General features: G+C 35.3%; 1 pseudogene; it reads left to right on the forward strand.

The window, feature by feature from the left end:
• Positions 1–6,356: 6,356 nt before the first annotated feature.
• Positions 6,357–24,938, forward strand: part of LOC103006404 (proteasome activator complex subunit 3-like) — a 39,857-nt pseudogene continuing 21,275 nt past the window's right edge.

The following is a 24,938-nucleotide window of genomic DNA, read 5'->3' on the forward strand; positions in this document are numbered from 1 at the left end:
TCCACTTGATTGCTGATGGGTGGGGCTGGGTTCCCTCCCTGTTGGTTGTTTGGCCTGAGGCAACCCAACACTGAAGACTACCTGGGCTCTTTGGTGGGGCTAATGGCAGACTCTGGGAGGGCTCACACCAAGGAATACTTCCCAGAACTTCTGCTGCCAGTGTCCTTGTCCCCATGGTGAGCCACAGCCACCCCCCACCTCTGCAGGAGACCCTCCAACACTAGCAGGTAGGTGTGGTTCAGTCTCTTATGGGGTCACTGCTCCTTCCCCTGGGTCCCAATGCACACACTACTTTGTGTGTGTCCTCCAAGAGTGGAGTCTCTGTTTCCCCGAGCCCTGTCAAAGTCCTGCAGTCAAATCCCACTAGGCTTCCAAGTCTGATTCTCTAGGAATTCCTCCTCCCATTGCCAGACCCCCAGGTTGGGAAGTGTGACATGGGGCTCAGAACCTTCACTCCAGTGGGTGGACTTCTGTGGTATAAGTGTTCTCCAGTCTGTGAGTCACCCACCCAGCAGTTATGGGATTTGATTTTACTGTGATTGCGCCCCTCCTACTGTCTCATTGTGGCTCCTCCTTTGTCGTTGGATGTGGGGTATCTTTTTTGGTGAGTTCCAGTGTCTTCCTGTCTATGATCGTCCAGCAGCTAGTTGTGATCCTGGTGTTCTCACAAGAGGGAGTGAGAGCACGTCATTCTACTCCGCCATCTTGCTTCAGGGCCTGGTTCACATATTCGGTGGTAAAAACTTTTCACTCACACTTTGTCATGTCCTAATAGCTGAAGAGACTGTAACCTTACAGTTTTTAAGTTAAGTTTCAGCAGTGAATGGAGGTATATATGTGGGAGATGGAGAATTACTGAGTGTGATGAGAGGGGCAAATCAGAGATTCTGGAACAAATAAAGCCTCTAATGAACGTCAAGACGTATAAAGAGTCTCATGGCTGTCCTCAATATCTTCTAGAAAGTTTATTGTTCAACATCAGTTACCTTTGAGATGATTTGGACTTGTGTATACATGACTTAACTCCATCCAAATTTTGCTTCTGAAGCATACCCTCTAGGAAAAGTATTGCACCCATATAATCTTAAAGGGGCAAACTAAAACATGGAGATAAATAATTCCACTCGTTCTCTTTTCCCATTTACAAATGTTACAGCAGCTTTTCATGTGCAATACAAATGGGTGATAAGAGACCCCACCCCCACCCTCAATATATGTTTTGATTTATCCGAGATACTGACTCATTCAGCCTATCCTCTCAAAGCTTTCCCTGACTCCTAGCTCCCTGATGTGCACCCTGTTTCAAGTTAACCTGTCCTAGGGTAGGGTTATGCAAAAGTGCAGGAATGCTCCGTTCTTATAGGCTAACAGCCTTTTATATTCCATGTTTAACCTGTTGATGAGGAATAACTTTTATGAACAAGCTGTGTTCTTGGTAAGGAAACAATTTTTCCTGTTTTGACCATCACAATCAATGGGTGTAAATCTTCAGGGCTGCACCCTGCAGGCCTGTAAGCTTTATAATTGCCCAGCCCTGAAGGGCCCAGAGGCAGCAACAGAGACATCAATGATTTACTGGGTAGGGGATCTTATAAGTTTGAAAAAAAGGTCCTGAAGAGACACCTCACTGTGGACAGCAGACAGCTGGCAGGACACTGCAGCAATCTTCACTACTCAGGGAGAAGGAGGCTACCATTTACGGGGGAATTGATGTCAGGTTGGCTTGTCAGTTACCAGGAAAACCAGAGGCTGGGGCAGGGGGCAAGCATGTAGACAGTTACTAATTAAGCCCTATCATTAAGAGGATTGGATAGTCATGTGAGTGAAGCAGGGCGTGGTCAAGCAGGAGATGTACAGAGAGCAGAAGAGCAGTCATCTTGAATGATCTGACCATACAGTAACAAAGGGGCATCCAAATCCTGGTATTTCTTTATCTCTTACTCCAGATTTTAAACAATCTCAAAATGCCATTTAACTTTAGTTCTTTATGGAAACTGTTGTGTAGATTTCTTTGTAGCTAAATAATCTTCTCTCTAACTCTGGCTTCTCCACTGACTTCCCTTGTGTAAATTTGGTGAATTGTGTCATTGAATTTGTAAAATTTATTCCATCTAGGGGCAAGCTCTCTAGGGCCCATAGTTGCACAGAGCTCTCACTTTGTTTCTGAATTGAATCACCAAGCTCTGTGCTAGGAATCTTGGATTCAGGAGAGCTCAAAGCAGAAATTCCCAGCAGGGGTTTTATGCCCTTCTAATCTCATAGGCAAGTCAGGCTATCTAAACTGTTATTCTAGATAAAAATCATTAATAAATCAAGTGACCTTGGGGGTTGCCATGGGAATTTCTGATTTCAGAAAGAACACCTTATATCCCACCGTCCTTATGCTGGCCAAGAGTCAAAACCAGACATCCAGCCCTTCCCAGTGAAGACAGAGCTTTTTTTCAGTTCAGCTGTAAATCACCTCTATGCTACACAAGTGTTTGTTAGTTTATATGTTAAGACTTCACCAAATACATTTTATACTTTCTAAAGAAATCTTAGTGTTCTGTCCTACATTATCAATTTGACAGGGTTACAATTACTGCTATGAGATTATAACATACAGTCTTACTCTGAGAAAACAAAATTATATATATATATATATATATATATATATATATATATATATATATATTCAATTACATAGTAATATCCTACCCATAGAACTTAGTTTAGGTTTAAAACGTTTCAGTCGGCTCTTATTTTTCTCTAAATTTTATGAGTTATTAATATAAAGTTAATAATTTAATAATAGAAATAAAATTAGGTCTGTGCTAATTGAAAAAGTGCCAAATGCACAGTAATTTTGCTTTGAAGAGTTTAAATGCCTCATCCAATTTCTTCTTCCTAATTTTTCTGATGGAAAGATGCCAGACTAGATCTGAACATGGTCAAAACGATTTAACTGCACTGAAATTCTCAGTTTTTTCTTACTATATTATTTTTGCCTTTCTCTCTGAAGAAACCACCCACCGTCACATAATGTCATTGGTAAGCTCAAAAATACATGAACTGTGGTAAATGCACCGCATATGCAATGCCAAATACTCATTAAACTCAAAATCCATTAAACTCAACTGTGGTGGGAAGCTGTGGAAGTAAAGGTGAAATTTTAGCTATTTCAGTGGAATAAAGCTGAAATGCTGAAAACACAGGAGTCCTTTTATTACTGATGAACTGCCACAAGAGATCATTGGACCTACTCTTATTTAATTGAAAGGCTTTGGAGGTGAGTTTCTTTAAAAGCAAACTGATGACACTGAAAACTGCAGTCTGTGGAGTTGATTGAAGTTTATCAGAAAGAATGCAGTTGGCCCATTTATTAAGTTACACTGGATCACCTTCCAGGGGTTTGTGTGTGATAGATGATTTTTATGAAAGAAATCTTACTATTTGAATTAATATGTTTGAAAATTCACGTATGTCTGCTTAAAGTGATAAATAAGAATGAAAAAAGTGAATTTTGAATTGAACTTCTTTACAAAAATAATGTAGCTAAATTCCATCAATCTGAGATGTTAGATGCCAACATGCAGTGTTTTATATCTTCCTATAAAGAGAATAAAATTTTGTATAAACTTAAAAAATACTTTACTTTCAATGATGACATTTTATTGCTCAGTCTCCAAAGAATGCTTTGAAATGCATAATTATTTTTAAAACCGAGCTTAATGCCAACCATTTTATTTCCTTTCCATGGAAAGTGAAAGGCCCAAATCTCAAAAGAGTTTTGGAACATTCGAAATGGATTTGTCCATTTATAATTCTATTGCTACTATGTCTATGGAAATGTATTTCAAGTTTAAATAACAAGCCACATGAATGAATCAGATGCTACGTGAGGATTACTGCTTGCTCTGACTGTATTTTAACCTAAGAAGAAAAAGTGTCTCTACAGGAGACTGATGTGGGAAAGCAGGAGTAGGGGTTTTAAATTTATTATTCTACCAATTTGTTTACTGATATTCAACACGTCTGTTAATCTGCTTTATGACATTTTTATGTGGTAAAATTTTAACAGTTAAGATATTAATTGATTCAATGAGCACTGAAGTGTGGAAATTACAGTTGTGTTCCTTTATTTTTTTTAAGTAAATATATCTTTTTATTCTTCAATTATAAGATGAAGTAAGTGACTCTCCCAAGAGAGAGGCCAAAGTATATATCAAACTATAGTTTTTGTATTTGCTACTTGATTTTACAATTATTTGTGTAATTGCATGTTTTTCAAGCTAATATGTACTTGATTTGGCTTTAAAAACTCGTCATTTGTTCAATCTTCTCCTATGAATGATTTTTTCATACACAGATTGCATTCTTAATGTTTATTTATGTACTTTTTTAGCATGATAAGACAATGTAATAATACAAAAAACTTAAAGGTTTATATTTGTTTTGACAAGGAAATGAATCATGTAAAGGTGTTTCTTATATGGGCAAATGCTGCTTTTGATATAAATTTTACATGAAAGCTTCCCTCATCTCCACAAACTCTGCCCTGCCATGTAATCAAATCATTCCTGGGTGCGTGATCGCAGACACTGGCGGCTTTGCATATAGAGGTAGCAGGGTCCTGATGTGGGGGTTCTGAGCCTGGGATCCTCTCTTCCTCTGTGGTCCTGGCTTTTGTGCCTTATGTGGTCACTGGGCCTTGCTCCATCTACTTCAGAAGCAATAAAAAAATGGGCAAGATTTGCAGATGCTTCCAAGTTTCCAAGGACCAGCAAAGATAGCAGTCTGTTTAGAAATTTGAATTTTATTCATATGTCTATCATAGGACTATAGTTATCATTTTCTGGGTTTTTTGTTTTGTTTTGTTTTCATTTTGTTTTTTATTGGAGTATAGTTGCTTTACAGTTGTGTTCCTTTAAACAGATTTTCCTTTGCTTTTTTTGAAATTGAGTTTTATTATTCCTCCCAAAAGACATAAATGAAGAATATTTTTAAAAAGTGAACTAAATTGAGAGAAAGAGACTTGCTTTTTTACCCTAAGTATCCCCACAAACTCTCTTATTGTTATTACACCCATAAGAAGGAACCCCAGAACTGTGAAGACAACATCCATCCAAATGTGGTGAATAAAATAGATTTGTAGTCATATGTGATAATAATAACATGTGCACTGTGCTCAAAACATTACCTCAGTCTTCACAACACCCTGTTTAAAAACGCAAAACAAAACAACGCAGAACAGTTGCTTTTTTATCCCCACTTCAAATGTCAATAAACTGACATTTAGAAAAGTTTTGATATTTTGTCCTACGAGGCATCTCCAGTAAATGATGTTGCATTAGTATTCTGACAACTATTTCGGTGATTTTTAAGTTTCATAATCGCTAAATTAAAAAAAATACTTATATAAAAATATATAAATTAAATTTTAAAATTATAAAAATATTAAAAATTAAAATTATAAATTATATATAGGGAGAGGAAGGCTGGGGTTAAGACTTTTGTTATATACACTTTCAATAGAATGGTTTAATTTTAAAATGAATTTTTAAGAGTGAAAAATTAGGAAGTAGCTAATCACTAAATTAAAATTCATCTCTCAAGCCAGAACTATCCCCTGAATTCAGGGTTTCGAGGTTATATATCTTCCTGAAAATTTAGCACATATAAAATGATTTGTTATAAATGTTGCACAGAAAATAAAACTAGATAATGTGAAAAAGAGTAACAGGAATGGTTTGCAATTTGAGGTAGGATGTTCAGGAAAGACCTTTCTATGATGTGATTTGAGCCAACACCTGAAGGTGGTGATGGAGCAACCTCTAACGAAAATCTAAAAGAGCATTCCAGAAAGAGTACTTAGCAGGTTCTGAAGCCTGGGGTCAAGAATATGCTCAGCATTATTTAGAAAAAGCAGAGCAGTCAGTGTGGCTGGACACAGCAAATGAGAATTTGTAAGAGTTAGAACTGAAACCTCATGGGAACAGTGTTGCGGTAAGAACCACACGTATGTTGTGGTTAAAAATTTGGGTAATATTCTCAGTGTAATGAAATATTTGGAGGGGAGGTTGTTGTGCTGAGAAGAAAAATAACGACTTGATTATTCCAACTGATTGTGAAGAATAAGATATAGAGGAACCAAGAGTGGAAGCAGGAAGGGGAGTTTGGAGGCTCCTGTAGTGGTCGCATTGAGAGATGATGGTGACAAGGTCATTAGCAGTGAATGCGGTGATACATGATCCAGGATATATTTTGGGATTAAAGCCAAAGGATAATTCTTGATGATGGTTGAGATGTGATAAAAAGAAAGGATTTAAGGATGATTACAAGATTTTTAGCTTAAGCAACTGGTACAGTTTACTTACATGACGAAGCTGGCAGAGCAGCAGATAGAAGTGGAGTTCAAAAATAAAGACATTGATTTTGGAAATGTTGGGTGTTCATTTGACATACAAATAGAGATGTTAAGTAGTCAGTGGGAGGTATGCTTCTAGAATTAAAGAAATATAACTTTGAATTCCTGATTATAGATGGCAGTGAGGCCATGGGTATAGATGAAAGCAAGGAAATTATTATAAATAGGGAAGAGAAGAGGTCATAAAACTGACCTCTGGGACGTTTCAATAATTTGATATCAAAAAGATGGGATAAATTGAGCAAGAGACAGTGAAAAGCAGGAGACCAATGAGGTAGCAAGAAAACCAGAGTGTGTCGACTCTGAAGCCAAGCGAAGAAAGGTTTCAAGAAACAGGGGGTAATACACTATGTCAAATGATGCCGCTAACTCAGGTGAGATAATGACTTAGTGACCACTGGATTTAGGGTTTTAGTTTGTTTTCAGAGTTGCCAAGAGGATTACATAAAATGCAAAGATAATTAACAAATAAATAAGATACTTAATTTTACTCTTTTCAATGTGAGAATAAAACCTAAGATACATGGGGAAGCCATCATTTCTAAGATACTTATGGGAGCCATCATATAAAATTTAATGTGTGAGAGAGTATTTGAAACACCCCTTGAGAAACAAGTAAGATTTTAGCAGATAGAGTTAGTGTGGAACAAAAGCAAAGGGACAGGAAATAATGAACAGTTTGTGTGGAATAGAGTATAGGAGATAGTGGTTGTGATAGATTGTCTACAAAGACAGCTACCAATAATTCCTTCCTTCTCTAGATCCACTATAGAGAGGTGATTCTGTTACCTTCACCCCTGACTTCCTTTGCTCATCTTGTGACTTGCTTTAAGCTTTTAGTAATAGAATGTCTGTGTCCCCTGGGAACCCCAAATCACCATGGAAAAAAGTCTCATACCCCACTCCCCACCACACACCTACTAGAGAGAGAAGACACATGGACATGTCTTAGAAGATGTGAGATTACAAAGAAATAGAGGACTAGTCAGTGTCCAGACTTTTTCTCACCTCTTACCAACAACCATGCATGTGAGGAAGGCCATCTTGGATTCCTAGTCCCAGTTAAGCTGCCCTAGCTAACACCACAAGGAGAGACAAGGCAACTCAGAGGAAGCCTGCTTTGCTCCTGACCCACAGAATCATGAGCAGTAAAATGGTTGGTTTAAGCTACTAACTTTTGAGCAGTTTGTTTTGCAGAAGGAGATAATTGATCCAGTAGTTGATTCTAAATTAGATTAAAATATTAATTGTATCATATTTTGTGAGTGTATGAATGAGGCCTAAACTCAAGGTTTATTTCTTATCAAGATGAACTTTGAAGATATTTTTAATGAAAAATGAGAAAATTAGTCAAGGGAATCAGCTTATACTATATATCTCTGCTTATAAAATAATGAGTTAAAAAATATCCTGAAAGATTTTGAAGATAGAAAGGAGGAAAAATCACAATAAAAGTCAGCACAACTGGGGATGCCCAATTATTTTAAATTTGTGTTAAGTATAATCAGACTTAATTAGGACAATAACATTAAAAAATAGTCCATAAAATTTTGGAAACTGAGGGTGAAGGGTAATCCCTACTTAGCTTGTGACAATAAAACTAATTGAAATTTTTAGTATCTGTAAAGTGTTTTAGGTTTCCCATATAAAATGAACTCATTTTATTATGGTCAAATACAGTTATTGCATCTTAAAAAGCAGAAAATCTATTGAAGATGATTACCTATACAAAAAATGCAAAAATGAGACTTTTATGAAAATTTTAGTGTAAATAAATCAGAATTTTTTAAGAATTTAAGCAGATTTTATTGAACTACATTTGTTGAATGTCACCCTATGAGTAAATTTCACAGGGGATTTCGCTTATTTTCACTTTTCTTCATACAAAATGACTCTTCTCCCTTACTGAAAACAATATTGTTTTCCTACACAGCATGTTGGACTGATATGCAGCCTTTGCTTCCTGAAAGTATATTATTTCCTACAGTTGTACTACTCTAAAATCTGCAATTTTTGTGTGTTATTAAGTCATGCATCTTATAGAACAGCAAGATTAAGCATAATCACAACTTAGGCTTTCGTTATTTTTGTAAAGAATCCCAATATGCTATCTCAAAAAAAAGCTTTTATAAAAATAATGTGAAAACTTACACTGAAGTGATCATCTAACCAGAGGGAAGAAATCAATGAGATATGATGAAAACATCATGTTTCATTTTTCCCCCAGACTCAATGCTCCTAACATGTTCTGACAATTGGATTTTTATTTTGAACAAATAATTCAGAGTCTTCATAAAGAAAACAACTCAACTGAATAATAATAAAAGCTAACTTCAGTGCAATTTTTAAGAACCAATATGATTCTTCTGGCAAAGAGGGAACAACCCACTCACTCTAGCAAGGTGCATCAAACTAGGGCACTTTTAAATAGATTGCCCTTGTCGCTAAGGAAATGGCAACAAAATGATGTCAGGATCTATGGAATCATGGCATTGGCAAGGAGAACAAAATTAGGAGGGTAATTTTTCTTTGATTATCTGTAAATGGGCTTAGAGCTGGGTAAAATTGGAGTATTTGAGGGTAAGGGAAAGAGCAGAGGTGTTCTGTCCCCTAAATCATGGCTTTCATTTTCCAGAACAAGAATGATGTCTTCTATGAATGTCCTCCATAGCATCTTCTTCAAATAGAAAGTTGTTTTGTCTACGTTGAAAAATCTGTTGTTTAGTTTAGCCACCTTCATTAATGATCTTAGCTAGATCTTCCGGACAACTTGCTGCACCTTCCATATCAGCAGTTGCTGCTTCACCATGCATTTTTATGTTATGGAGATGCTTCTTTCCATAAACTTTATGAACCAACATCTGCTACCTTCACACTTTTCATCATCTGCAGCTTCCTTACCTCTTTCAGCCTTCATAAAATTGAAAGAGAATTAGGGTGTTGCTCTGGATTAGGCTTTGGCTTAAGGGAATGTTGTGGTTGCTTTGATCTTCTATCCAGACCACTAAAACTTTCTCCACATCAACAGTAAGAATGTTTTTCTTTCTTATCATTCCTCTGTTCACTCACACCCTCATCTGTCATTTGAATCTTGAGCAAAGTGTGTTCTCTTTTCTTATACTTTCAAATGACACAACGTATTCATTGTGAATTATAGATGACAAAGTGATTATATAAAATTATCAACTCACAAAATGAACTCATTTAGTGATTTGTAACGGTACCATTTGGATATTTCCCTTTGGTGCATAGCTCATCTACTTTTAAAAATGCCAATCATAGCTTTTTATATATTATCTGAAATCCTCCGTGGGTTGATGTAGAATTTGGATTAAGTCCAAACTGCCAGCTCCCAGGCACTACAAGTCATAATGCCTGCCTCATCCTTCATCCTCAAGTCACTGTCGTCTTTCTCACTATGGTCCAACTGTACCAGACTTTATGTTTCTTCAACATACTATGTGTATTTCTAATCAGGACCTTTTGCTCCACAGATCTTTCTGTGGTGAATGCCTCAATTCAAATATTATTTCCTCAGAGATGAATTCCTACAGAGAGGATTTCCTACAAATTAATTTGCCTCCTCAGACACTTCATTACCATCTTTTATTTTCTTCTTCTAACTTATTCCTAACTGAAATTATCTTCATCACTTATTTGATTATATATTTACTATATGTTTCTCTTACAATAAATTGCAGTCTTCATTGGAGCATGGATCTTGTCTGTGTTGTTTCCCTTGCAGTATCAGCAAACTTAATGGTTCCAGACATACAGTTAATGCTAAAAATATGAGTTAAGTGAATTATGCAGAAAGTCAAAATAAGATGATCATTAAGACACAGAGGAGTTAAGAAGTGAAACTGAAACACTGAAAGGTACCAAGAGAAATCTCCCACTATTTATAATTTTTGATGAGCCACTCTATGCTACTGGATTTATTTTCTGAGCTTTATATGATATTATAAGAAATTACATGCTTTCAGATGCTAACAGCGAGTACCACTGAGAGATAAGGATTACTTGTATATAATAATATCTTGTAAGTTTAATTGTGATAAAGTTCTGAGGCTCAACACTAGAATGAGTTCTATCAAAACAATAGACAATTTAGGACATTGGTCCACTAAGCCTATTACCCCAAGGATCTCTTGGACTAAACTCATGCGTGACAGATATGATACATCATAATTATTCAGAATAGATATTCACTCATGTGTTTATAATTTTAAGAGTATTTGAGTAGATTACCCTATCAATATTTGACCCTACATGAACTGACAGAGGTCTACTATTAGATATTAACCCCTTATACTTAAAATATTTTCATCTTTAGCAGTAATATTGGAAAACTGTCAGTATTTGTGGATATAGAAACACATTACATTTAGATCTATTATTAATATCATAAGATATGATGAAGAGCACCAGGCTAGCTGAGAGAAGAGCTCCAAGAGAATGAGAACTTGGCAAGGGGAACTGAAAGTAATATGAGAGTATTGATATTTGGCTTCCTGGTATGGGTGGTTCCAAAAATAAGGTGGTAGCCTAAAGGTTCCTGAAAGGTGAGCACACATCTGCTCAAAGATGCGTAGGTTATCAGCAGGAGGAGATGAATATTAAAATATTCAAAATAAGTGATTGCAATAATTCTAATAGGAACAAAATAGGATACATTTAGGGCCAAAAGAGAGAGCATATAATTTATCTTCTGATTTTAGAAGTGAACACATTAAATATATTTATGGAAACTCATAGTTCACAAAATAGTCTATTGTGAATTATAATTATTTCATTGCAGACTCTGCAGACTCTGCAGAGTCTCTGCAGACATTGCAGACTCTGTCAAATAGGTAAATAATATTATATCCCTGTTATAGAGTTAAACATATTTAGATTCCTAGATATTAAACACTTGGCCCAATTTACACCATTAATGTCTCTAAACCATATGTTCTAAACTACTCAATTTAGTTTTTAGTTTTAGAAAACTATATCTGATGTAACTACAGAAAGAAGAGAAGGAAGCTTTTAGTTCGACTGAGGGATATAAGGATAATTCCGAATTGTGACTTTTGTCTTTGTATTGGTGCTTACTATCTCTACTTACTACTTGGAAGAATAATATTCAAAGTAGTTACACTGTAAAAATAAAGATAAGAAATCAATACATATAAGTTTTAAAAAATGAAAGCCTTTTCAAAGGAAATTCCATGAAAGTGGTTCATTTATTGAGTAACTCCTAGTCCTGTAGGCACACAGAGACAAACTTCATCGGAGAGGCTTCTCTTTTCTTATAAAAGAATAAAGGCATCTTAGTGGCGCTTTGGGGCTTACCCTCTCATTTGGGATATAGCGATCAAACTAATCATTGTTTTAAAATTATAATATTAAATGATTTCTAGGTGATCTACCTTTATTATTTAAGAGATACATTTCAATTATGTAAATGTATTATTAATATGCTATGTTTGATTATGATATATGTTCTTATTTAGGATATATTAATTTCATATAAAGAAAAATGCATAAGGGTACAGAAACAGGAGATAAATCAGCTTGAAAACAGTAAATCAGGACAATTTAAGACCCTTTTAACGAAAAAGATCCAAATGTAAAATAGATTATGCTTAAGAGTTGGTCATTTATTTTCTTCATTTCTTTAGGGAAGAGGGAAAACTATAAGGAATTACACATTAACTGTAAAATTAAGATACAACAAAGAAACAACCACAATTAAGTAAATCAAAACAAGGTAAGACATTGGTAAGAATGATTGGTTTATAGACCTTACAGTGTCATAAATAGTGAAAGAGTTGTCACCATATTAAAAGCCTATTTGAAAAGGTGTGTGTTGTGAGGAGTATTCGTTTGACAATGTATTTTGCAAATATACATTTATGGTAATGTCCTGTAACCATCCCGGGATGGATTTAATTATTGAGCCATTAAGGCTTACTGTTAATACTATGTGTTGATATTATTAACAAAAGTCTGGTTGTATCATTACAAGATGTTTTTTAACAATTTGAAATGTTTCCTAAACAGTGTATGGTAAATTAAGTTAAAACTGCAGTCTTTTTTCTGCTTTAAGTCAAAGTTTATAATAAGGAGAGTTGCCTAATATTTTGTAATATTGCTTAATAGAAAAATCATACTACATGACCTAGAAACTTCTGAGAAAACACCTGTAAATTTAGCTGCAATATATTAGTCTCAATAAGAAATAAAAACATGACATGAGTTACTATGTGTCTCCTTATTTTTAAAACTTTAAGATGGCATGTGTACATTATGTGTTAGTCCTACAATATGTTGGCTACTAGGTGAAAGAAATCTAAATTTACTTTTGGATAATTAAGATGTTAACAACTTTAATCAACATATAAATTCACAATAGTAAAAGGGAATGAGGGGATTATTATGTTCAGAAATAAAATTCTAAATAAATAAATCCCAATTAATCATTTTGCACATACCTCTGTTTTGCTAGAGGTATTAAAATTGTTTTTAAATTTAACAATGTAACTTTTATATTAAATATATAATATTTATATGTCCCTTGATGTATCCCCAATACACCCCAACTGTTGTTATTATCATTATTCAATGGCAAAATCATTTTTAGAATATATTAGTGTTAAATCACTTTTGATTATGTGGATTTTTTTTCTTATTGAAACTGCATCTCCAGTATGGTATCACTCTATGCCAAGGTTTTGTAAAATGACTAAGCTAGACTTATTGGGTCAAACTTATCATTAGAAACATTTAGTAAATAACTCAATATCAGAAAAAAGAAGCCCCTTATTGGCGTGTTGAGGCTGAAGGATTTTTCATCTTTTTCTATATTTGTATTTGATTAAGTGTTGATGCTGCTAAATCTGACTCTATCTGATTTTAGCTCCTTTCTTCAGTCTCATTCTGTACTGGACACAACTCCTCATCTGTGGGACTTTATAACCCATGGTTTCACAGCTATCTAATTCATAAAAAAAGCTCCATATATAGTTTTCTTCAGAAAGAAGCCTTGCATTAAATACTAAGTGGTCATGTAATATAATTCTACCACACCCTTTCATCACTTATTGAAATGCTTAAATGCTTTTTTAGAGTTAAAGTGGTACCTCCTCTGATTGTCCATGACTCTTGTCTGTCCAAAAAATGTTTCTAACATGTACGTTGCCATTTTATTTTCTTAGCAGTTTCTTCTTGTGAGCAACATCTTTTAAAAAACCTGACATTGTGTTAATTATCATTGAAACTCTCAATTCTGTTACCACTTTGTTGAAAATCAATTGATCGTATACATACGTATACATATTTCCTTCTAGATTCCATGATCAATTTTCCTATTCTTCCACAAATACCACACTCCTTTTTTATTGTTAATTCTTAGTCCCCTCCTCCCCCTCCCCTCTCTTACTTTTTACTTCCCCTCCCCCTCCTCCTCTTTTTCCTTCTTTTCTTCCTATAACTTCTAACTTTTCTTTTGGAGAGAACTAAACAAAGTAACATAGCAATTCATCATAAGATATTTTCCTACAAATATCTTAATGGGACAAACATTATCAATTCCTCTACATGAGAAATAATATAAAATATAAATATAAGTTTGTGCTGGAATTAGGTTGCCTGGATTTGAATTCCAGCTTCAACACTTGCTAGTTGTAAATTCTGCCTTACTACTTTTTTCTGTATTTTTTTTTTTTTTTTACTATTTATAAAGTAAATTATTATAGTAACCACCTTATAGGGTTGCTTTGAGGTTAAATAATGTATTTAAAGACAGTACAATTCCCGACACAGAAAAAGTTCTCAGTGAATGCTAGCTATTTTTATTTAATACTCTTAGAGTCTTCTGTTTCTTTAGTGTTAATAAGCATATGTAGAAATAGAAAAGGCCTGCTTGTCAAAGCCCATTAGTTATTGGTGGATTATTTATTATGGTACTGAAAATAAGCAGCAGTTAATTTTTAGATGGAAATTCTCTTTTCCTGCTTCTTTCCTGAACTCCCATGATATTGTGTCAGACTTCTTTCTGTGCTTTCTAAAGCAATTGGGGAGTTTATTTAAAGAACAACACATGAAAATAAGGCAACCAGTTCATGGATATTTGATTTTTTTCCCACAGGATGCCAGGACCAAAACAAATACCATTGTTTTCCTAAGCAAATGGACTCTAGGACAGCTGCTAACAATGGAAAGAAACATTGAAGTTATTCAAATTACTAGAGTTCTCTGGTGATCAGATTCTCTTGCTTTTCAGAAACAGCAGAGGATTTTTTAAATTTCCATCTAATGCTGTGAAGTGTCTGCTCTTTCTGTTTTTCTTGCAGACTTTCAATTTCTTTCTGCAAAACAGCTAAGAGACCCATTGCATCATATCCAAACACTCCATGTCGCAGTATCATATTATCATATTTGTTCAACTGTAATGACTTATCTTCTATGTTCAGAGCTTTCCCCTCAGAGACTGCTGGCTTGTTTATAGTTTAGCTGCAATTGGGTCAGGTGATGACTCTTAAAACAATGACAGCACAGCCATGTGGTACCAGCATGATGCCTTACAGATGGGACTGTAGTCAGGATGCTTGTCAATTTTTATGGAAAGTATCAAGGCCAACCTTATAGTCCAATAATTTTAGAAACAATATAGTATAAAGTTTAAGGATGTATGTAGTGTGACTGGGTTAGAATCTTAACTCTGCCATCTTCTAGTTGCTGAAATTCTCTGATCATTGATTTTTCTCATCATTATAAATAGGCATAATGACAGTACTTATAACAATAAATGTACTTTTAAAAATAGTTCTCAGTAAGCATTAGCTATTATTACTATCTGTCTTATGCCTACTGTTAGATGCAAATGCTAAGTTCTGATGCCTGATTTTCCTACCAGGTGGAGAAACACCCACAGAGTAAAGCTCTTGACCCTTCTAAACCTATTCACACACTCCTCCAGAGAAGAGGAGTGAGTTGATTGGTGAGTTTAAGAGCAAGAGCTAGTCATGAAAAACAAAACTCCTTCCTTGTTTTCTCACATGGAATCTGGATGCCTTCAAGAAGCAGGTATCATACTCTGTTACTCTATTCTGCAAATTTTTTGAGAGAAGGCCACTCTAAGCGAAGCCTGCAATTTTTCAGAACTGCCTAATGACAAGACAAATTAGTCAGTATTTATTAGATCAGTGAATCTGTCTAATTTTTTGAATCATTCCTAAAATCTCAGTGTTGCCAGTGTATCACCTAAGTCACTTGTTCCAATATCAGCTAATCTCTTCATTTTGAAATTGGCTAGAGAGAAAATAAAAGAGTGTGAATTTTAGACTCCTCAAAGCTCAATATCTCCTACTCTACAGTATACTTTTAGAGGACCAAGTTTTGATTATCTTTGATTCCCAGTTATCTCTGAATGACAGCTAAGTTTCCTGGTATATAATATATTTTGTAGTTTATATATAATATTTTGCATAATAAGATCCTATATTCAGGTAGGATACACCCATTTAGCTTCAATTAGCACTCTCTTTTTTTCATATGACCTAACTGTATTGTGATCTGTCACTTCGTACCTTGTCATCAGAAAATAGCACCACCTAGATACATTGAACTAAATATCTGCTCTGTCTTCAGCTCATTCTTAGAGACACTGCTCAGAATTCAATTTCTCTTTGAAGTTTCCCTGAGCAGTGGAGTCAGCAAATATTTATTGAGCATTATATGTCTCCTGCAATGTACTAAACACTGGGTAAAAAAAAAAAAAGTTGATAAATATGACAATGTATTTCCAGCATAATGGGGTAGACAAGCCCATTATAAACATACTTATGATCTAAACCAATATGTATTTGTAATATGCCGATGCAAGTTGAAGGAGAAAATGATAAATCCTTAGTGGTTCAAGTATAACTGACAGAGGTTAGAAAATATTCAGAATAAATATAATGCCATTTTTGGTTTTGAAAGATGTTTTAGAGACAAAAGAGATGTATGGTTGTGAAACAGTGTCATTTTCAAGATGTCCAAGTGATTGTTAATGGCAGAATATAAACAAGATTAAGTTTGAAGAGACTTCCTGAGATCTGGAGTTTTAAAGGTTCACTGAAAACAATATCGGAGGGATAGGGTAATGACAGGAAAGGAACAGAGCAAGAACTGAGTGCTCTGAGAAGTGAGTGGCAGATGAATAAGAGGAGACTTGAAGAATTTTGAATAAAAAAGTGAAGACAGATTTGTTAGAGGGAGATGTTGGAAAAAATATTTTTAGGATGGACAGATTTGAACATATTTATTGACTGAGAGAAAATTAAAAATTAGAAAAGTGTGTAGTAAATAATTTAATCGTATCCAAAGAGAAGGCTGGCTTTTGCCCTAAGCTTCTGAGAGTTACTCTCTAAGCTCTTGAAATCTCCTGTCTTATAGGATTGTCTTTGTTGGCCTGGGGCACTGTTATAGTCTAACAATGTGATTTAGGATAGGGCTTTGAGTCACACATTATCACTTTGACCTCCAGAGGTATTGTAGAGTGAGGTTGCCATATAGGTAGTTGACCAGGTAGCCCCAATAAAAATCTTCGAACATCAAAGCTCAGATAGGCTTCCCTGGTTGGCAATATTCCACGTGTTTTGTCACACGTAGATGTCAGGAAAGGAATACTCTTCCACAGACAGAGGACAATGGAAGGTCTGTGTTTGACACTTTCCTGGATTCTGCCATTTGTGCTTCCTCCCTTGGCTGATTTTGATTGTATCCTTTCCCAGTAATAATTCATAACTTTGACTATAACAGCTCTCAGTAAGTTCTATGAGTCCTTCTAGTGAATTTTGAAACCTGAGGGTGGTTTTGGGAACCCTCCATCCCTGAACTTACAGTTGTTGTCAGAAGTGAGGATAGTCTTATAGACTGTGTGTGCTCCTTCTATCTTTGTAAAAAGGATCTTGAAAGCTAATAAGAATGAGGATATAGCAGATCAAGGTGGTAAAAAGAATGCAATAAGGATAAGAATTACAGGGCTTATATTTGTCCAGATGAGGGGCACCGCATCTTGACACCTTGAGCGTAAGGGAACATGACATGGGTGTAGATGTGTGTGGGTGCAGAAATAAAGGAATGGAAAGCTCTGGTTGATTCATACTAGAGGGACCCATTGTTCTTCATGAATGGAAGAGAATTTGTCTAATAAGTGGTTTTAAATAAAGGTTTAAATAAGTGTGACTTTTCCAAAAACCTACAAAAGGAACTAAGAAGTGTTGGGGTCAGCCAGAAGAGCTAAGAAACAAACAACCAAAAAACTGTAAATCAAGAAAATCTAGAAAATGTGAATATTTACCCACAGCATAGCTTTATTCCTCCTTTTCCGTTTCTGCATAGTCAGCTGTGAGCTTTATCAAGGCCTTCTGCCACAGCAGGAAATCATGGCAGCAGTGGGAAGGAAGAAGGCACTCTGTGAGCAGAGCACTCATTGAGAGACACTTCTTCAGAGGGGTAGAGAGGCATCTAGATAAGAAGCACTTGGGCCTTGTTTTCAGATAGTTACAGTTACTGTGTTGATACCACTCAAAGGGAAAAACTAGATAATTGATTTTAACTATTTACGGGCAATAATATGGCTACTACACAATGGACAGGGAAGAGGATGTCTGGACTTAGTGGATTTTCTGGACTTCATCCAAAATTAGAAGTAAAAAGAAAACTATAACAAACCAAAATAAGAATAACCATTAATGGCACAGCCTTCTTAGGAGTGCATGTTTAGGTCTGTCTGCCAAATAAATATGTCCAGCTTAAGTGCTGGATGAGGGCAAAGCAAACATTGAGTTGGAATTGGAGAAAGTAAGTTATGACTCCTAACTCCAGCTACATAACCAGTTGCAGGCAGGAGGACTATAGTAACTATATGTATTTTTCTTCCTTGCCTTGATATTTAACTATATGAAATATTTTCTTTTTCCATTCCCCACTATCTGATAATAGATTTAAGTTGTGTAAATAACATTCAGCTCTATAATTCAGCATTTAAGTTATAGTACATAAACTATTGTGACTAGGCAAAGAAGGAAAGAAGTTACCCCTTTTTTTTTTTTTTTTTTTTTTTTTTAAAGTTTTTTACTTGATTTTATTTATTTATTTATTTATTTATTATTTATTTTTGGCTGTGTTGGGTCTTCGGTTCGTGCGAGGGCCCTCTCCAGTTGCGGCAAGCGGGGGCCACTCTTCATCGCGGTGCGGGGACCGCTCTTCATCGCGGTGCGCGGGCCTCTCTCCATCGCGGCCCCTCCCGTCGCGGGGCACAGGCTCCAGACGCGCAGGCTCAGCAACTGTGGCTCACGGGCCCAGCTGCTCCGTGGCATGTGGGATCTTCCCAGACCAGGGCTCGAACCCGTGTCCCCTGCATTAGCAGGCAGATTCTCAACCACTGCGCCACCAGGGAAGCCCGAAGTTACCCCTTTTAGGAAGAATGTAAGCATGTGTGTGGTTGTACAAAGAACAAATACATCACATCAGGCAGGCATGGTGCTGTTATCATCCTCATTCAGAAGTGAACTGTGTGTCAATGGGTCGCATATAAATACAGAGTTGAGATGGTGTAGACTATGCTGGGTTGTCTGTCGCCAATTTATTCCCTTCTCAGGTCTCCTCTGCCTCACAGAAAATAGCACAGAGCTTAATTTTGCAAAGTTCCCTTCCACATATGGTTTCAGGCTAGAGTTTGACATTGCACGACATTCATGAGTGATGTACAAAGTGAAAGACAAAACTATTCCCCAGGGACGGTTGAATTGAAGTCGCTTCCTGGCAGGCTTTTGAGAAGAGACAGCTGCCACAGACTGAGGTAGATGGTGAGAGCTTAGCAAAGATTCTTAAAAATTGCAGTAACTGTATTTTGAGCTCTTGAGAACCACACTCTTCAGGACTTGAGGTGGAGATATTTATTAGATGCTTCTATGTTCATCATTCCTCAGCTATTCCCAGTTGTGTGAGCTCGTAATTCCCATATTAATCTCTTTATTTCTGGAATACATGTCCTTGCTTTTATTTTCCTAACCAAACCCGGGCAGAAACAGCAGATAATCTCATTATGTAGATGTGGAAATGTGCTAGAATCTTCTTTAGTGGGTTTTTGTATGAATTGAACCATGTAAAATTTGTCCCAGTGTTTAAGAAAATTAAGTTTGTTTGAGATTACTTAAAAATATTTATGTTGGTCATTGGTCATTCACTTGGCTTAATACTGAATTCTCCTGTGATGGCATAGAATTATTGGCAAGCTGATTGCCTTTATGAGTGTTAAAAAAAGCAAATTTCAAGAGAAATCAAGAAAAAAATAAGTAGTATTTATATAATATATATGCATATAGGACATATATATTTAGTATATGAAATCCTCTCAAAGTGTGAAAATAATGACTTCTGGGAGAATGGATTCTTAAAAGCTGGAAAGCTGCTATGGTTGTTTTTAAAGTGGGTGAAGTTACTCTGCCTTAAAGATCAGCACTTCTTGCTCATACATATGTCCTGCCTGAAATACAGGCGGGGCCAGCAATTCTCAGGGATGCTCAACGAGTACCTCTTTCTCTTCCAACTCCTCTGCAGCTCCCACAGGTTGAAGAAGCAAAGTGGGCACCTGCTCTGCAAACCTAGACTTAACTTGTTCCTCCTCCTCCCATGAATGCTGGAATGTTCTGATGCTAAGTGTTTTGTTAGATTTGGGGTGAGTAATATAAAGACCCTTCAAATTGTTAATACTAGCTGTGTGCTTCATCTCAATATTTAATTGAAAATCTTGCACTGAGGTGTGTCTGCTACTAGCCTAGTTATTAAGAAAGTAAGGCATTTTAAGAAATTGAATAACAGGTTAATTTTTAAGTGGAAAAAAATAGAATCTATAGCATGGATAAACTTTTTGATTGTCTATACCATTAGAAAAAAAATACTGGAGCAGTCTTAACTGTCATCAATAGCAATGTGGTTAAACATAATAAAGAAGATGCATGGTATAAAATCCTACTCAGCGGCCAACCATAAGGAAAGGATTCATTTGAACCAATATGACAAAAGGATAAAAAAACACTGCTAAATTGAAGGAGTTTATTATGATTCATTAAGCACAATATAATACAATTTTAATAAAATCATACAGCACAATGATTTATGAATATGTATGTTTATGTGTCTGTGTATAGAAAAAGAATGGATGCATACAGAGCATAATGTTAATAGTTGTATTCTCTGAAGCTATCGAATGAGTCATGTATTTGGGGAGGTGTGGTTGCATTACCTGTAATGTAGATGTTTTTGAAACAGAAAATATGTATATGATATAGTTGTGCAAATAAGTGTAGTTTCTGATTAAAAGAAAGAGACAACAGCATGAAATTATGTAAACTCTTAACAATCATCATCTCCAGCTACTGAGATTATGGATAATTTATCATTCCTCTTTGTATTCTCTGATTCTACACCCATTTCCAGGGGGGAGGGGAGTTCCCACAACAAGTAATTTTTGACACCATCTGGGTGTCCTACAATTTAATGCAATTCTGATATTATTTACCTGGAGGTAACATCAGATCCCACAGGTTAAGAACTCAGTCCTAAAAGAATGCCCCCCCCACCCCGCTTCAGCCAGCCAGTTGCCAGTCCAGGTTATCACCTGTGCTTCTGACTAACTGGCTATAAATAGGGGTTTCCAATGCCCCCGCTAGAGCAGTTCACAGAACTCAGAGAAATATTCTACTTACCAGATTACTGGTGTATTATAAAAGGATATAACTCAGATACAGCCAGATGGAAGAGACGCGTAGGCGAGACATGTGAGAAGGAGCTCAGAGTGTCCATGCCCTCTCCCAGTGCGCCACTCTCCCTGAATCTCCACGTGTTCACCCACCCAGAAGTTCTCTGAACCCTCTCCTTTGGGGATTTTATGAGGCTTCATTACATAAGCACTATTGTTTCAATCATAGGCCATAGGTGACTGAACTCAATTTCTTCTCCCTCTCCCCACTCAGTAGGTGGGTTGGAGGGCTGGGGAAAGAAAGTTCCAAGGCTCTAGTCATGTGGTTGTCTCTTCTGGTGACTAGCCTCCATGCTTAGGTGACCTAGGGGCTTTCTAAACTAAATCTCATCAACAGAAGAAAAGACACCTTCATTGCTCTCTTCACAGGGAATTCCAAGGGTTTTAGGAGCTCTGTGCCAGAAACAGGATGAAAACAAAATATATATTTCTTATTATAAATCACAATATAACATAACCTTTTAGAGATTACCTGGAAGTTTTCTTTGTGTGGTCAGTGCATAACACACACACACACACACACACACACACACATCTCCTATTCTTTATCCTTTATATATTTACCATTCACGTTTTGAGTTGAAAATATTTAATCACTAAATTTAACATGTCTATTTACTCTTTCAAATGATTAATTTTATGTTTTCTTTGTTCAGAAAGCAAAATTCTTATCTATTTCAAGGCTTGAATAGATCGGGTACCTTTATGATACAAACCAATGTTCTTAAAAATGTACTTGTATTTACTCTTAAATGTACTTAAGAATTCTGGTTTCATCTCTGACATGTCAAGAGCTTGGAAGTGGTCATTCCAGTCAGTAACATTTTTCTTCCTTACAGTAAGAAAAACCTGAACAAACTCAAAGGTAATGACTTTTACTGGACCCATCAAACCATTGAAAACATAGAGCAAACTGTCACCTTGAAATCTGGGGAGATAGGTACATCCAGGGAGTCACGGCCGAGATCAGCTTACCTGGAAGAGAAGCTGCTGGAGTCATAATCCGGTAGAACACTGAAGTGATAATGACAAATTGCTGGAGGCTGAATGTGGACTGTCTTAATCTTGAGAAACTCCCAGGGGAGTGAGGTCTTAGGGGTCCCTAACACATTTGTAGGTTCTCCCAGTGAAGAGTGAAAATACCCTATTGCTTCTGGCAGGAGAGGGTGGGGGAAGTAACTATTTTCCAGATATGATCTATTGTCTATAAGAACCACTTTATATATAAAGACACAGGTTAAAAGCAAAGGAATACAGAAAGATGAGAAAGCTAACTTTTTTTTTTTAAGGCAATAAATAGTAAAAAAAAATGTTGTTGCAGGGATAAATTAGACAAAAGTCAAACAGGACAAAATAACTACATCCCAAGATTTTCTCCAGTCAGAACTTTCTTATAAGGCCTTAATAGTTTTATTTAAATCTGCAGAATATAAAATGATATGTTTAAATTACTATGTGACCATATCCTATATTTGCTTACTCCATAATTACTTGGCTTTAATGGACTATTAATTCCTATAAATTTTCAGAAAAGGTAATTACTTGAAGATCATAATGTAAATAAATATTCAAATTTACCAAGTCTCAAATGAATTAATGCTTTCCTATGCACTAGATATTTAAAATACATCTAAATAAACATTGTGATGGTAACATAATTGTGTCATAGCATAATAATAATATGAGGCATGGCTTGTAAAATAATTTCCTGTACCCATGTACATGACAACCGGTAAGACATCCCAATTGTTCCTGTCTTCAGGCACATTGGATTTTGATTATGACCCCTAAAGTCACAAAAATAATTTTCTATCTCATAACGTGTAATTCATTTGTAAAATGTTAATATAATCTATTGGGTTTTGCCACTGTTGCTAAGTTTATTCAAAAGAGTTATCAAATTATAATTAAATGAACAGGGATCTGCTTGGCCTGTGTAAATATTGTAATTGGTTCATAAATATGTAATGCCATTAATTAATGTGCAGTACCAGGTAATTTTGAAATAAGTATTGTTGTCTCCAATGGCCATCTTATACATAAAATATTTTATCTCCCAAGAATATATTTTGAAAAGAAATCCAAAGTTTATTTGAATAGAACTTTCCTTGAAAAGTAAATACTAGGAAAATACTAGAAATTATATTTCATAATGTGGATGAAAATTGCCAACGACTTTGATGCATCACTCCTAATAGAACTGCTCTCCTTTACCACCATAGTTGATGAGGAGGTGCTGCCAGACTTTCCACTCCTGTGAAATGGCTACAACCATACCCCATTAGAAATACCCATGGGAAAAAAAAAAAAGAAATACCCATGGAATGTGGCAAGTTGTACCAACTGTCTGTCAATTACATTTCTTTACATCAATTTAAAAAATTTCTCTTCACGAAGACAGTTGATTAGTCTTCATTTAGAAACACATAATACACATTTTTCAACTTAGAACTAGACTATATAAAATAAGACCTCACATTAACTCTAAACTTATAATTCACATTTACCCCCTCTCCTTTTTACATCTTGATTTTTATCAAGTTTACTGCTAAAATGTTACATTGTCATCATTTACCTTTTCATTTCTATATGTTCTAAAAGTTCTTTAATGAGCAAATTAACTTTCAATTTAAAAAGATTTAAGAATGGGATGTTTTATTAATTGACATCTATTGTCTGTTCTCTTGGTACAGATGTTAAGAGAGCAAAGTGACAGACGGATGCATATTTTCTTCTTTAGTGGAATCACTAAAGATTTTATCACAAAAGGTAACCCCTTCATACACTGTTAAAGCCATTTGACTTTCAGCAAGCCTGCTCATTCATGACTCTTCATCTATTTTTATCCAATATTTCAATTAGTCTAACAGAATAATAATCCAGTGATTTCAAAAATAATGAATTGTGTCCTCATTAAATTGTTTGACTAAGAGTATAAAGTGAAAAGGGGGTGAACAAATAAATATGTTAAATTCAATCATTAAATAGATGAGGTAACAGAAACTTTGGGGATTGAAGATTAATTTTCCTTTAAGATCATATCTTGGCAATTTAGAATAAGCAAATCTAACCAGGAAACTTCTGACATTAATATAGTACCTATAAATTATTCATTCATTTGCAGGTTTCATTTATGTCAAATCTTGTTAGAACAGTTAATTTTACATGAAAGTTTTTCTCCGAGGAAGTTCTTAACAGTTGGACATTGGCATTTTTGAATGAGTCAGCATTTTTCATGTAACAAGATTCCTGTCTTGTTATATTTGCATAATTTAATCATTGCACAGTATAGCATAGATCTAAGAATGTCATTTTTCTTGGATTAAATATTAAAATTATATGCATAGTAGGGTGGTCACTTATAAGAGAATAAAGAACAGGACATTAGTAAGCATATATAATCAATTTGTTTTATTAGAAAATTAACAGGACTGAAATATGGCCTTAATTAAGCCACTGGTTTGTAATCAAAATGTTAAATCAGTCATAGGAAGTGAGAATTCTATCATCTAAGCATACAGGTGAATAGCATATATTATTTAAAATACTTTGTTGACTATAGTGACATTTTATAGTTAGTATTGTAAATTAGTATAATAATTTACCATGCAAGATTACTCTTTCATTAAGTTTAGATCTATGTCCTCTGGTAATACAAATGTTTGTCTTAGTTCAAGAATCTTTTATATTTAGCACCTAATAAAAATCTAAAGATTTCCTTTGGTTTCTTAAAAA

The sequence above is a fragment of the Balaenoptera acutorostrata genome, chromosome 3 (genome assembly GCF_949987535.1).
Source record: "Balaenoptera acutorostrata chromosome 3, mBalAcu1.1, whole genome shotgun sequence".
In the NCBI taxonomy this organism is placed as follows: Eukaryota; Metazoa; Chordata; class Mammalia; order Artiodactyla; family Balaenopteridae; genus Balaenoptera; species Balaenoptera acutorostrata.